This window comes from Anolis carolinensis, chromosome 4, assembly GCF_035594765.1.
Source record: "Anolis carolinensis isolate JA03-04 chromosome 4, rAnoCar3.1.pri, whole genome shotgun sequence".
Taxonomy (NCBI): Eukaryota; Metazoa; Chordata; class Lepidosauria; order Squamata; family Dactyloidae; genus Anolis; species Anolis carolinensis.
Genome location: NC_085844.1, coordinates 93138890 through 93154166, shown reverse-complemented (window position 1 = coordinate 93154166; position 15277 = coordinate 93138890). Strand labels below are relative to the sequence as shown.

At 40.6% G+C, this 15277-nt stretch overlaps 1 long non-coding RNA gene across 2 annotated transcripts in view; it reads right to left on the bottom strand.

Moving 5' to 3' along the window:
- LOC134299016 (uncharacterized) overlaps positions 1-15277 on the bottom strand; it is a 74001-nt gene that overhangs the window by 39355 nt on the left and 19369 nt on the right. For both annotated transcript variants that reach the window (XR_010006177.1, XR_010006178.1), the window contains exon 2: positions 12315-12429. This is a non-coding gene — a long non-coding RNA (uncharacterized LOC134299016). The remainder of the gene's footprint in view (positions 1-12314; positions 12430-15277) is intronic.

The window sequence follows — 15277 nt, the reverse complement described above, 5'->3', positions numbered from 1 at the left end:
TCAGCTTTGATCTGTGCATTCCTCAGTGACCCTGAGAATAGTAGGTAGGCTTTGGAGATGCAAATCAAATCATGTGGTGCAAACAACTAATGTCTACAAGATCTGCCCCATTATTGACAGACTCTGTTGCCTAGATTTTTCTACAATGGACTAAGCTTTCATCTTTCACCAGTCTACTCAGAGAAGGGGATGGTTCCTTTTTTGATAAGAGTTAAGGTACAGTACTTAACCAGATAATGAGAAAGTCAACCCATATTTTTGGGGTTGAGTTTTGTCTAAAGACATCATCCCATCTGGGGTAGAAAGCAGAGGGAATTATATTCTTATCGTAGCATGTTGTGCCTTTTCTTTTTAAAGACAAATTGATAATTTATTCATCCCCATCAAACCGCTGGGAGAGGTCATCTGGAGTTTTGGAGTACGGTGCCATCTCTACGCGGATGACACCCAACTCTACTACTCTTTTCCACCAAAATCCAAGGAGGCCCCTCGGATTCTGGACCAGTGCCTGGCTGCTGTGTTGGCCTGGATGAGGGCGAACAAGCTGAGACTTAATCCTGACAAGACAGAGGTCCTCCAGGTCAGTCGTACATCTGATCGGGGTATTGGGGGGCAACCTGTGCTTGATGGGGTCGCACTCCCCCTGAAGGCGCAGGTCCGCAGCTTGGGGGTCCTCCTGGATTCGGGGCTGACGTTTGAGGCCCAGGTGTCGGCCGTGGCCGGGAGGGCCTTTGCACAATTAAAACTTGTGTGCCAGCTGCGACCATACCTCGAGAAGTCTGATCTGACCATGGTGGTCCATGCCTTAGTTACCTCTAAACTGGATTATTGCAATGCGCTCTACGTGGGGCTGCCTTTGAAGACGGCCCGGAAATTACAATTAGTACAACGCTAGGCAGCCAGGCTTCTAACTGGAGCGAATTACAGGGCACGTTCGACGCCTCTGTTTAAGGAGCTCCACTGGCTGCCGTTTATTTTCCGGGCCCAATTCAAGGTGCAGGTTATCACCAACAAAGCCCTAAACGGTTTGGGACCCACCTAGCTTAGAGACCACATCTCCCCCTATGAACCCGCACGTTCTCTTCGCTCGTTGGGGGAGGCCCTTCTCTCGCTCGCACCCCCCTCGCAGTCGCGGTTGGGGGGGACGAGAGAGAGGGCCTTCTCCGTCGTGTCCCCCCTGCTTTGGAACTCGCTCCCTAGAGAGATCAGGCAGGCCCCTACCCTCCTCTCCTTCTGGAAGAGCCTAAAAACCTGGCTCTTCCCAAAGGCCTTTGATGATTAATTGTTGTGGGTTTGATTTATCTGCCCACTCTACAATAGCTCCATCGTTGATGCTTTGCCATTATTACATTGCACTTTATTGTCCATTTTAGCTGTGAAACTACCTCTCCCCATTTTGGAATATTCTGCACTTTGGCCTAGATCTGTGTATTAGTCTCTTGTTTTTAACATCTTATGCTGTATGTTGATTTTAATGACTGTTTTATTGATGCTGATGTTTTTATTGTTGGGATAGTTGTTTTATTGTTTTGTTGTTGTTATATTGTTGTATCGGGCAAGGCCCCATGTAAGCCGCCCCAAGTCCCTTCGGGGAGATGGGGCGGGGTATAAAAATAAAGTAGTAGTTGTTGTTGTGTTGTTGTTATTATTATTATTATAGGTGATGGACTCAGCCCGTTACTAGACAAATTTATTGAGTTATCACACGCGAGAGTGCAGTTCCCACCCATGCCACTTTATTTTTTATTTTTAATAAAATAAAGGGAAACCTCACAACTGAGGAGTCTGAAATCAAAATTAAAGTCCTATGAAACTTACTGCTTCAAGGATTTTCAAGAGAAGAACACCCCTGGTGTTTCCAAATTTTAAAAAAGAAAGAGGAAAAGAAATAACATACTATAACCAAATTGGGAAATTCTAGGTTTACAAAAAGGAAAAATATGGGGACAGTGAAAGAGCAATATATCAAAATTGTGTATTTCCTGAAGAAAAACTTATAATTAAAAAATACCATTAAAGTTATTCTAGATGATCTATGGTGACAAAAGGAGTATTTGAGCACATTTAAAGATCACCCACATGGATGTCCACACTTTCACCTCACTTGCCACCTCATCACAAATGGGGTTTTTGTCCCAACTCCTCTTCGGACACAGATCCTGCTGAATGCCATCACAATGACGCAGGCTGTGCTCCCACTGCATTGATGGCTAAAGTGGCAAGGAAGTATCTCAAGGAGCTTTTTTGCCAACCACAGTGAGCCATGCCTCTTTTGGGTAGCTCCAACTGAGCTCCGCAAGGTTTTTGGCCTTTTCCCCGTCTGATGGGGGAAATGGCACTACAGCAACGTGTCTTGCCCCAATGCCTCCATGTGATGGGGAAGGAGTAAGAGTGCAGTGACTGCCGGCTAAACTGGACAAAATGGGGGGTGGATCACTATGATGAGGTCCTAAAACAATATAAAATGGAGAAATCCGAGAGTTCCCATTCCAGCTTAAAATATGCACCTTTAGACATTTCTATGCGAATAGAGAGCTCTGGAGTCAATAGCTCCCCAACTCCAAAAACCTCCGTTTCTACACACTTTAAAAATTGGTTGTCCCACGGGCAACTGCAAGAAGTTGGTGAAGAGCTCCATTTGACTCTGTCTTTTAAATGATTTTACAGAGTGTAGAAACCGGGGGAAGTCAGTGTACGATGAAGTCCTAAAATTTCTAGGCTAATACATGTGCTATAGAATAAGCTGTGGGTGCAAATGAGATGTAGCACTCCTAACATCTTTTGCTGTGAAAACCAAAAACATCATAGACACTTTTTGAGTGTCTGTAGAAACTGTGGTTCATCTAGTTTGAATCTCGCCCTTAAGTCATTTGTTTTATGTGGGATGCCTAATTAAGCTTTCTTGAAGTGCATTGTGATTGATTTGGAGAGTAGAGGTCAGCCTGCCTGCCCTCAGTTCTGGCATTTTATTCCAGTCAATGCAATTGAAGCTTCACACAAATGCCCTTCATCTAACATATGCCTTATACTACCTTGCATTTGCATATAGGGGGGAAAAATTCCAGGAAGGCAGGGCAACAAATCCATTTCATTTGAAGGCTCAGGCCATTTTTCCTAGCAATCTGTATTTCATGCAGATTTCAGTTATAACAAAGAGACATCTATCCATACATTGGGGACTCGGCAGAATTAAATGATGTGCAAGATATATCTCCCTAGAGGTAATCAATAGATCTCTTCTCAAGATAATGTAGCTGCCATGATATTTGCTTACGCCAAATGTCACCAGTTCATTTCAAAATACATGATGTAGAGGGTTATGCAGATTTCTATCTATTTTATGTAACTCCCATATTTGTAAAAAGAAGAACCCTTGTGTCTTTTAGAGCTGACAATGAATAATTAAACTCATTGACAGCACAGTACTTAACCTTTTAGGTTGATCATAAAGAAATGGTATGGTTAAAGCCAACCCACCTTTTCTCCTGCAAGATAAGGCCACTTATGAAAGCATTTCTTGAGCACAGAGAAGTTGGCAATCAAGAAACAAACAAACAAAGAGAAAGATGATAACTTGGATAAATAGAGCAGGGATGTTTTTGAGATTAATACTGAAGCAGGGTTGCTTGGGGTTTTGACATATAGTAGAGTCTCGCTTATCCAACTTAAACGGGCCGGCAGAACGTTGGATAAGCGAATATGTTGGATAATAAGGAGAGATTAAGGAAACGCCTATTAACCATTAAATTAGGTTATGATTTTACAAATTAAGCACCAAAACATCATGTTATACAATAAATTTGACAGAAAAAGTAGTTCAATACACAGTAATGGTATGTAGTAATTACTGTATTTACGAATTTAGCACCAAAATATCATGATGTATTGAAAACATTGACTACAAAAATGTGTTGGATAAACCAGAATGTTGGATAAGCGAGTGTTGGATAAGTGAGACTCTACTGTACTTGGTAAATGAGATGCATCCATCAGGATCACATACCGTTTCTTGAACTATTTTTTGTTCCAAGGAGAGGTTACATTTGCCCTTGTTTTCCAGAACTGAAGACTTGTGACCAGAAATCACACTACTAAATAGCTGGAATTGGGTTGTTTATAAGCAAGGCTAAATACAAAGCCTCTCTCTGTTGCTGAGAGATTTATAATAACCAAAGACTTTCTCTGGGATCATTCTTCCTTCATTTCAGAAATGCACCTGAGGTGGCTTTTCAGAGAAAGCCCAAGCAAAAGAGATAGAGGGTATGAGGTCAAGGTTGCCTTGAAAATCCTTGTAGTGGTTGGTTTCTTCTTCTTCAAACCATTAGAATGATGAACAGGTAGATGATGGTGGTTTTTACAAGTCAAGCATCATACACAAAGGCTTTTAATGGGATTATATCTAGAAGACAGCAAATGGAGCAGGGGGAAGCCTGACAATGCTTTTATAATTTTGCAGGTTTTAGGCTTTCTATGTTAAAACCAAATATGTGATTCCATGCACATCCAGTTGCCGGCATTCCCCATGATAAATCTATCCCTCACTATTGATGTTAAAAGGTGTAATTAGCTGCCAATCCCACCGTGTTGTCATCACCTACTTTGTGTAATGATGCTGTTCTGTTTCTGTGCTGGTGTTATGTGATTTCAGCTCACTAAAATCTTGAATTCGGGGCCCAGAGTGACAAGCTTCTAAAGCACCAAATAAGACACAGAAGAGATGAAAGCAAAATCAGGGGCTTTATTCTCAGTGAGCAGAGAGGATGTCAGCAGAGACAACACTTTAAAGAACTGAGATATCAAAACTGTAAATATAGAGCGTATTTATTGTACTTTGACAGTTATTAAAGACTCTCACTGTGAGGGCTGTTTGACAGTGGAACTCTCTCCCCCGGGCCGTGGTGGAGGCTCCTTCTTTGGAGGCTTTTAAGCAGAGGCTGGATGGCCATCTGTCGGGGGTCTTTGAATGCGATTTCCTGCTTCTTAGCAGGGGGTTGGACTGGATGGCCCATGATGTCTCTTCCAACTCTGCTATTCTATGATTCACACCAGCTCCTGATTGGGCCAAAAAGTGTCCAGGTAGGATCCAGTCATTCATTGGTCCTGGGCTCTATCCGACATCATTGCTGATTTGTCTTCATTGTATTATGAAAATATAATAAGCTTTCACTGGGTTATTTTGAAGAGTGTGTCCATTTATTGATCCACACTGCAAAGGGACTCAATAGGAAAGGAATGTGGTGAGGCATACGATAATGGGCTGAAATTAGTCTTGATATCTCAGCTCTGGTTAATACAATAGATGCCAGAACAGAAGAACAAAAGGGTGTTAAAATGTTAGCCATTTCAGTGGGTTTCCCAGGGGTGGGTCTGGTTTGGGGGCACAGAAGAGAAAACATTTCCAGAGATAACCCAGATCATATCAGGTAAAATAGGAAAAAGGACCCAGTGGTTCTTACACAAGCCCATTATATGTCATCTAGAGTTTCTCAATGTATTGTGAAGAGATTATGATAGTAGGGGAATCATTTCTTGAAGTCCGAGGTATGGTGAGGCAACATTGCAAGGACATTCATGAAACGTTATTACATTACAAAATGGAAATGGTAATGAGGATATGCCGTATGTCCCAATGGAGCCAACTCTCATAATTCATAATTTTGGGGTCTAATTTTCGATAATATTGGCACGTCAGCACTAAAATGACATCAGGGGGTCAGAATTCTCTTTGTCTTCTCTCTCACTCTGTCCATTACTATTCTAGAGCTTTTATTTTTTAAATGTACATTACTTTTTGGCTTTTTATTAATTGCTTTAAAAATAATAATTAAAAAATTGCAAAGCAGCAGAACTGTGGGAAGGTGTATCAGGGTATAAGGAAGCACACTTGAAAGACCATGGAGCAGTGTATTGTACTAATGAAGAGAATGCAATAACTAGAGTGTTCATACAAGTATGCACTATTATTGCTGTGACATAGTTGTTTTGTATGATAAAAGCCATTGTTTTATGCAGACGCCTCTCATGCAATATGTATCATTTCCTGTTAAAAAGGAGTACAGGAAGAAATGCTTGGGAAATTATTGGCACAACCCCCCTTTTTTTTCAATACAGGCAGTCCCCAAATTATGAACAAGATACGCTCTTTAGGTCTGTTCTTAAGTTGAATTTGTATGTAAGTTGGGACAGGTACTTTTTAAAGTGTAACTCCAGCCCAAATATATAGATTTGGATAGCACAGGGAAGGATTAATACCCCCGTGGTGTTTGTTTTGCTACCTGTGCTCCTGTTCAAAAGATTCCATTCACTGTCTGTCCCTGTAATAAGTGGATTATGAAACATTTGGCTTCTTGTGGGAACAAGGATTGGTGAGAAAGCTTCAGTGGAGACATCTTTTTTCCCCATGGTAACTCTTTCAGGAGTTAATTTCCCTTCTAAGAAGTAGATTTTTCTCACTTCCTGTTGTCCCAATCCCATTTGTAACTATGAGTCATTATTTTAGGATGTTTGTAACTCAGAGACTGTTTACTCTTAACAGGATCTAACCTGGCAGTGACTGGACAGAAATGATCTACTAGTGAGCACTCAGCAAGACTGTGATACAGTGTATAACAGCTGTGAAAAAGCAAATTCCTTACTTGGAATATTTTAGAAAGGTTTCAAAATTAGAACTACTGGCACGGTAACACCGTTATATAGACTTATATCACCCCTATGTGTAAGATACTGTTTATATTTCTGGTCACTATAGCTGAAAAAATGTTATAAGCCTGAGAAAAATGCAAGAAGTGGAAACAAAAATGTTTAGGAAGCTGAAGCAATTTCTCCCATCAGTTAAATGTTCCAATGTTTGTAGTAGGTTTGTGCATAATTTTGTTTTTAATCTGTGCACTGGAATCTGAAAAAATGATAAAGAAGAATCAGAATGCTAGTTTTTACTCCAGAAAGCAGTGGCCTCTCTGAATCCAAAGGGCTAGAAAGTGAAACAGTTGAGGGACCTTCTCCTCAGTGGGGCTTGGCAAACACTGAGGATGCACCTCCATACTTTCACATTTGTCAAAAAGTTAGGGAGAGACTTCATAGGTCAAACCATCCACTAAACAGGAAATGCTAATTCAACAAGCATCCAGAAGCAGTTACCTATAAATCTTCCAGAAGCTCCCTGGTATTTTTGTTGTTTGCATTCATCCTGTCTCTGTGACTTACAATGTTCTCCATGTTTGAGTGATATTGATGTTTGCACAGGCTACAATTTATTATTCTTTGTCCTGTCCATTTTTGGCTTAGTTTATCTAGAGTTTTGGCTTAGTATAATGATTTGTAATCAGCAACAACTCTTTATTACAGGCCAGAGAATGACGTCTAGACCTGGTGAAGTCCATGCTCCTGTTCCTACTTTCATCCTTCTGGATTATCTTTGAATGAGTTGGATTGGCTTGACTATAGCTTTTTGCCTTACAATCACCCATCACTCAGGTCTCCTGCTAACTGCAGCATAGGGCAAGACTGGACCAAATCAGCTTTTGGTATCCTTCAGCAATACTCTTTTTATATGAATACCTAAAGAAGTCCTGAAATGTAATTACATCACACCTATGAGCACACTCATATGTTTTCTTTTTTTTCAGACAAGCAACATTCTTTGATATCTTTGGTGGTCTTTTAAAAAACAAGAAAGATAATTAAATCAAGGAAAGAATCCTGCTTCAACAACTGTAACAATATAATAATAATGCCCTAACTCATAAGAAAACACAGGTATCATTTTGGTACAAGTACTTCGCTGTTAATGGAGCAGCCTTAGATGTGTGTGGATGTACTTTGAAGTTTCCTGCACTAACAGACATCTGAGGCATGCCTGCTTTGTTTCTGAGCTCTAATGAGATCACACCTTCCAGCTATTATATAACCTTGACATTAACAGCAGGTTTAGGTTAGGCAGCATTATGCTCGTTTCTCACAAAATGACAGTACTGTATATGCAATTAATAATAAGTTAAAACATGTTATGACTCCTCTTAACAATGCACAAATTAATGTCAGAAAATGGAAACCGCTAATTGGGATCATTTGAGTATGCTGCTACCTCTTTTCTTTTCAATGACAGAGTTGTCCAATCCTGACAAGCTCTCACCTGAGTTTGCTCTTAGAGAGGATGATACTTAAAGGAAAGTTGTCATGTTGAAATATGGCTTCAGGTACTTGGAGGACAGTCTGTTACTAAAATCTCTCCACATGCATTTCTAACAGAGCTGGCCAATATCCAAGACAATGTCTGCAATATACTGATGTGTTACTATGTTGTCAGACAGGGAAAAAGTACAACAAAATTTCTCCCAGCAGGTAAACAGGAGCCCCCAGTGGTGCAATGAGTTAAACCCTTGTGCCGGCAGGACTGCTAACCTGAAGGTTGTGTTGCTAACCTGAAGGTTGCCGGTTCGAATCCGGCCAGAGCGTGGATGAGTTCCCTCAGTCAGCTCCAGCTCCCCATACAGGGACATGAGAAAAACCTCCCATAAGGATAGTAAAACATCAAAACATCCAGGCATCCCCTGGGCAATGTCTCTCACACCAGAAGCAACTTGCAGTTTTTCAAGTCGATCCTAGCGTGAAAAAGAAATTGTCATATAGGTCTAATAACTACTTAAAAAGTTAAAAGCCGTCTTCTTTTTTATTCATTTTTAGGCTTAAAAAGGCTACATGGAGGGTTGCACAAACATAACCAAGTACTGAAAGCAGAATAATCCCAAATAAACAGCTCAGAGGAAGGTCCCAGGGGATTACATGTCTTTACACTAATGCACAGAGCATGGGGAATAAATAAGATGAACTCCAACTTTTAGCACAAAACCACACTTATGATGTCATAGGCATCACTGAAACCTGATGGGATGACTCTCTTCACTGGAATGTAACTATTGAGGGCTATAACCTCTTTCACAGAAACAGAACAAAGGGGAGAGAAGGAGGAGTATCCATATATGTCAAAAACATTTACGTTGCAGAAGAGATGCAAGACTGCAATCTGGGAAACCAGCTTGAAAGCATCTGGATAAGAATCAAGGGAACTGGGACTCAAAAAGATCTCGTGTGGGTGCCTACTACAGACTTCCAAGTCAGGATTAAGAACTCAATAAAGTCTTCTGTCAGTAGTTGACCAAACAGGCACAAAGAAGAGATATGGTAGTCATGGGCGATTTCAACTATCCTGATATCTGCTGGAAAACAAACTCGGCCAAGAGAACAAAGTCCAACAAATTCCTCACTTGCCTTGCAGACATTTTTATGGTATAGAAGGTAGAAGACGCAATGAGAGGATCGGCTATTCTTGATCTCATCCTAACAAACGCAGCAGAACTGATCAATGCAGTTGAAGTGGTCAGATCCTCAAGGGCAAGCAACCACGTGCTCCTGCAGTTCTCCATACAAAGGAAGGCTGAAACTAAGACAAGTCAAAACGCATTCTGGACTTTAAGAGAGCTGACTTCCAAAAAATGAAGGAAATAGTGAGCGGCATTCCATGGAAGCCAATATTAAAAGACAAGGGAGTTAAGGATGGATGGGAGTTCTTGAAAAGTGAAATACTCAAGGTGCAAATTCAAACAGTGCCAACACACACAAAAATAAGACAAGTGCGAAGAAGCCAGAATGGATGTCCAAAGAACTTCTAAATGGTCTAAGACTAAAAAAAAAAAAAAAAAGACATGCACAAGAAGTGGAAAAGGGGAGAAATCACCAAAGAAGAATCCAAACAAATAGCTAACTCCTGTAGGGAGAAGGTTCGCAAGGCCAAAACGCAAAACGAGCTCGGGCTTGCCAGAGACATTAAAAACAATAAAAAGGGCTTCTTTGCTTACGTTGTTAGGAAAAGGAAGAACAAGGAGGTGATAGGGTCTCTGTAAGGAGAAAATGGGGTGATCGTGACAGGGGACAGGGAAAAGGCAGAACTACTTAATGCATTCTTTGCCTCAATCTTCTCACAAAAGAAAGCCACCCTCAACCTCAGCAACATGGAGTGGATGAAGGATTAGGGGAAATTCAACCCCAAATAGGGAAACAAGTTGTCCAGGAACACCTGGTCGCTCTAATCGAATTCAAGTCCCCAAGGCCGGATCAACTACATCCAAGTGTATTGAAGGAAGCTGTTTTGGAACCACTGGCAATCATCTTTGAGAGTTCTTGGAGAACTTGAGAAGTCCCAGCAGATTGGAGGAGGACAAATGTGGTCCCTATCTTCAAGAAGGGAAAAAAGGATGACACAAACAATTACCATCCAGTTAGCCTCACGTCGATACCAATTTGTGGTCCTGGGATCGTTAAAGATGTGGTCTGCAAACACTTAGAAACAAATGCTGTCATTCCTATTATTCAACACGGATTTATTAAAAACAAATCATGCCAGACTAATCTGATCTTTTTTTTCGTTAGAGTTACAAGCTGGATAGATGCGGGGAATGCCATGGATATAGCCTATCTGGATTTCAGTATGACTTTCGACAAGGTCCACCATGACCTTCTGGCAAACAAGATAGTCAAATATGGGTGAGGCAAAACTACAGTTAGGTGGATCTGTGATTGGTTAAACCAACGAACCCAAAGGGTGCACTTCACACCAATGGAAAGAAGTCACGAGTGGAGTGCCTCAGGGTTCCATCCTGGGCCCGGTTGTGTTCAACATCTTTATTAACGACTTAGACGAAGGACTAGAAGGCATGATCATCAAGTTTGCAGATGACACTAAACTGGGAGGGATAGCTAATACTCCAGAAGACAGGAGCAGAATCCAAAATTATCTTAACAGATTAGAGAGATGGGCCGAAAGTAACAAAATGAAGTTCAACAGTGACAAATGCAAGATACTTCACTTAGGCAGAAAAAATGAAATGCAAAGATACAGAATGGGAGACGCCTGGCTTGACAGCAGTACGTGTGAAAAAGATCTTGGAACCATCGTGGACAACAAGTTAAACATGAGCCTACAGTGTGATGCAGCAGCAAAAAAAGCCAACGGGATTTTGGCCTGCATAAATAGGGGTACAGCGTCTAGATGCAGGGAAGTCATGCTCCCCCCCCCCCTATTCTTCCTTGGTCAGATCACACCTGGAATATTGTGTCCAATTCTGGGCACCACAATTGAAGGGAGATGTTGACAAGCTGGAAAGCGTCCAAAGGAGGGTGACTAAAATGATCAAGGGTCTGGAGAATAAGCCGTATGAGGAGTGGCTTAAAGAGCTGGACATGTTTAGCCTGCAGAAGATAAGGCTGAGAGGAGACATGATAGCCATATATAAATATGTGAGGGGAAGTCATAGGGAGGAGGGAGCAAGCTTGTTTTCTGCTGCCCTGGAGACTAGGACGCAGAACAATGGCTTCAAACTACAGGAAAGGAGATTCCACCTGAACATTAGGAAGAACTTCCTCACTGTGAGAGCTGTTCAACACTGGAACTCTCTGCCTCGGGGTGTGGTTGAGGCTCCTTCTTTGGAGGCTTTTAAGCAGAGGCTGGATGGCCATCTGTCTGGGGTGCTTTGAATGTCATCTTCCTGCTTCTTAGCAGGGGGTTGGACTGGATGGCCTGTGAGTTCTCTTCCAACTCTATGATTCTATGAATCTTGATGCAAGTCTCATCTGCAATTATTTCCAATCACAGCATAGTTAAGAGCTAGACAGGTATTTCAAGGTTCATTATGCTTTGAAAGTTTTGAGGTATTGCATACAATTAGTTGTGTTTTCTAGGGTGGAAAGTTTTTACATGAATTGTGTTCTGTAAGCCAAGAACCTCACTAAGGTCCCTAAGATAAGTGGTCCCCAAATTAAGGCCCATAGGCCGAATGTGGCCCTCCAAGGTCCTTTATCTGTCCCCCATCCTCAACTTTAGACTTAGGGTCACCCCATATTTGAAACGAATCGAAGGCACACAACAACAGTCCTAATGAACTTGACTATCTCATCAGCCAAAAGCAGGCCTGCACTTCCACTGAAATACTGATATGTTTGTGTTGGTTAAAATTGCTCATAATTTAAAACACTTTATTGTTCTTTCATTGTTTTTTGCACTACAAATAAGATATGTGCAGGGTGCATAGGAATTCATTCTTGGTTTGTTTTTTTCTCTTCAAACTATAGCCTCTCCCCGCATTAGACCTTCAAAAGAAGCCCTTTTCTCAGTCCCCCACATACTATGCCTGTGTGAGAGCACTCCAATAACTAGATTAAGATTTATAACCCTACCTTGTTTTTTGCAGCAAGCAATATTTTACTACCTTTTTAAAATTATTGCCATTCATCTCATTGTTTTGAATTCATGCCATACTTACCTGTACAAATGCTCTCACGAGTATTTGATTAATGTTGTTTCTTTCAGAACAATCCCACTGCTTATGTCTATTGCTTTAATGAATAGAAGACTCTTTAATATACATAAAGGATGGTCTGAAATATAGGAGGAAATTGAAAATAGTTATAACTCTTTCTCCCATCTTTCTATGCATGCACATGTGTCATAGGCCATTGCCTACAGTGGTATGGAGCTACTGTGAAGTAACTGCTTCTACACAAGTCCACATGATATAAGAAGAAAAGCCAGCCATGTCACGTGTAAATCTCTCCCATGCCTGCTCCATGCTATCCTCGGAGCGAGCAAGAGTTGTGTAAGAGGAAGTAAGCACATTTCAAACTGTGTCTGGAACACATGAGCCAAATTTCATTTCAGTATCTCGATATTCATTAGATTTACAAGCGACCAAGCAAAACATCATGACAAATGGGCATGTTAAACCAAAGCCTGAAATTTGCTTGTCCAATTAAATTGAAGAATAATTGTATGCACAATGCACAAATGTGCAAAATGGGCATTTCAAAATTTGTATTAAGCAGTGCCTAAAAAACCGTATGAAATTTATAGGGTCATTTAAGTCAACAGGCAACTGGAAGGCACACACACAAAAAGGGTGTACACAATGGCTTTTGACTTTCGATTCCAGTTAGTTATCACATGAGACAGGTAAACCAGCATTACAGCTGAACTGGTGTGTAGTCCAGTTTTCTCCCACCCCACCTTGTGATTCAATAGCACTCCATACCACTGCATCGCCATCGCCTGTCCCAGTGCAATGGGTCCTTTCAGTTTATGTGCTGGAATTCTGGCAATAACATGACATCATGGATCATGATTTTCCTTCCTTCTCGCTATTCCCAAGCTGGCTGTTCTTTTTAATGCTGTTCTTCTTTTTAATGCAATAATAATAATAATGCCAAAAGATCTCAGCCGGCATTTGGAAACAATAGACATTGACAAAATTACGATCTGCCAACTGCAAAAGGCCACCCTACTGGGATCTGACGCATCATCCGAAAATACATCACACAGTCCTAGACACTTGGGAAGTGTTCGACTTGTGAGTTTGTGATATGAAATCCAGCATATCTATCTTGTTTGCTGTGTCATAATAAAATAACAATAATAACAACAACTTCATTTTGTATCCCGCCTTCATCTCCCTGAAAGGACTCGGGGCAGCTTAGATGAGGAGAAGCCCAATCAACATAGTTAAAATGTAACAACATTAAAATCCATAAACGGCATCATAAAACAATATATAACAACAATATGACACAGTATAAAACAATAATCAAACAACAACTAGTGACCTGGAATAGTAAACAGTTTCTGGGGTAAGGCGGGCGGGCTAGTGCAAATCAGTTGCAAGGATAGGGCTGATGGATAAAGTACAAATTTAACTAAAAATAAAAATTAAGCAACCACAGTAGTGGAGGAAAGCAGGATTATATGAGTGTGTGGAAGCATAATCCCAGGACCACAAATTGGCAAACTGGAGTAATTATACTCCTGAAGAGAGGGGCAATATTGAAACTGCTCAATACAGTATATAACCATTATTTACGTGAATGTCACTTGAGCAGAATAGCAGGTTGATGTGATAAAGCCCTTGGATGTGAAAACTAGATAGCCCCAAATGGTTTTCCAGTGAATTCATAAAAAGCAAAAGGTATGAAGCAGGGTGTAAGAAGTGTGCTTGATTAGCTTACTGCCAAGTTCAGAAACGTAAGATACTTAGAAATGTGAACCAGGATTTAGACTAAGCTTAATATTTGCTGTGGGTAGATTGTTCTCTTTCTTCCAGGAATCCTCCTTCTCATGCCAGTGAAGGTACAGAGTGAATTGTTATTAATCCAGAGCATTCAGAAAGGATTCAGTGGGTCAAGGATTGGATCCATCACAAATATGAAAGGTTTTAAAAGGATTAAAGTGGATTGAAAGATATTGTTGTTCACTGTCTTTACTCTTACGTTTTCATTTCTATGCAATAGTGGAAGTCCACAGATAGCAAGATGAAGCCTGATGAGGAAACTTTAGTAATGGGCAGGGTGTATTGACTGGCCATTGACTCGGATCTGCTATATCCTATCAAATGTATAGAGAAATCCCTGTTGTTTGCAGTTCCCTAATTGGCAATGACTGGACAGCAAATTATGTATATATGCCTTACATTCTAGGCCACCAGTTTGAGTGCTGTTGTATCCTTAGGTTCTTTGAATGAAATGAAAAGGAACCACAGCATAGCTATGGGATCTCTGGATATCCCACCTCATCTTGATGAACACATGTTTTTATCAGCCTCAAACAGCCTGGCCAATGGTGAGTCACGGAAATTATAGTTCAGGAATAGATGGAGGATTGTTATTCTGCAACTCAAACCTCAAATACAGTAGAGTCTCGCTTATCCAACGTAAACGGGCCAGCAGAACGTTGGATAAGCAAATAATGTTGGATAATAAGGAAAGACTAAGGAAAAGCCTATTAAATATCAAATTAGGTTATGATTTTACAAATTAAGCACCAAAACATCATGTTATACAACAAATTTTACAGAAAAAGTAGTTCAATACACAGTAATGCTATGTAGTAATTACTGTATTTATGAATTTAGCACCAAAATATCACGATGTATTGAAAACATTGACTACAAAAATGTGTTGGATAATCCAGAACCTTGGATAAGCGAGTGTTGGATAAGTGAGACTCTACTGTTGGTATTTTTAGGATTTATGCTTATGAGAAACATTGTAACTAAAAGAGCTGTCCAGAACAGAGCACATAGGGGGGTCATGGAGTCTTCTGCAGTTTACAACTCCAAATACATGGCAATTGGTTGCCTGTATAGGCTTTTCATAGCATGTTTGTTTATTCAACATCATAGATATTTGGTTGGCCAGATAAGGAAATAATGTTTCTTATTTGAGACCTATTTCCATCTCT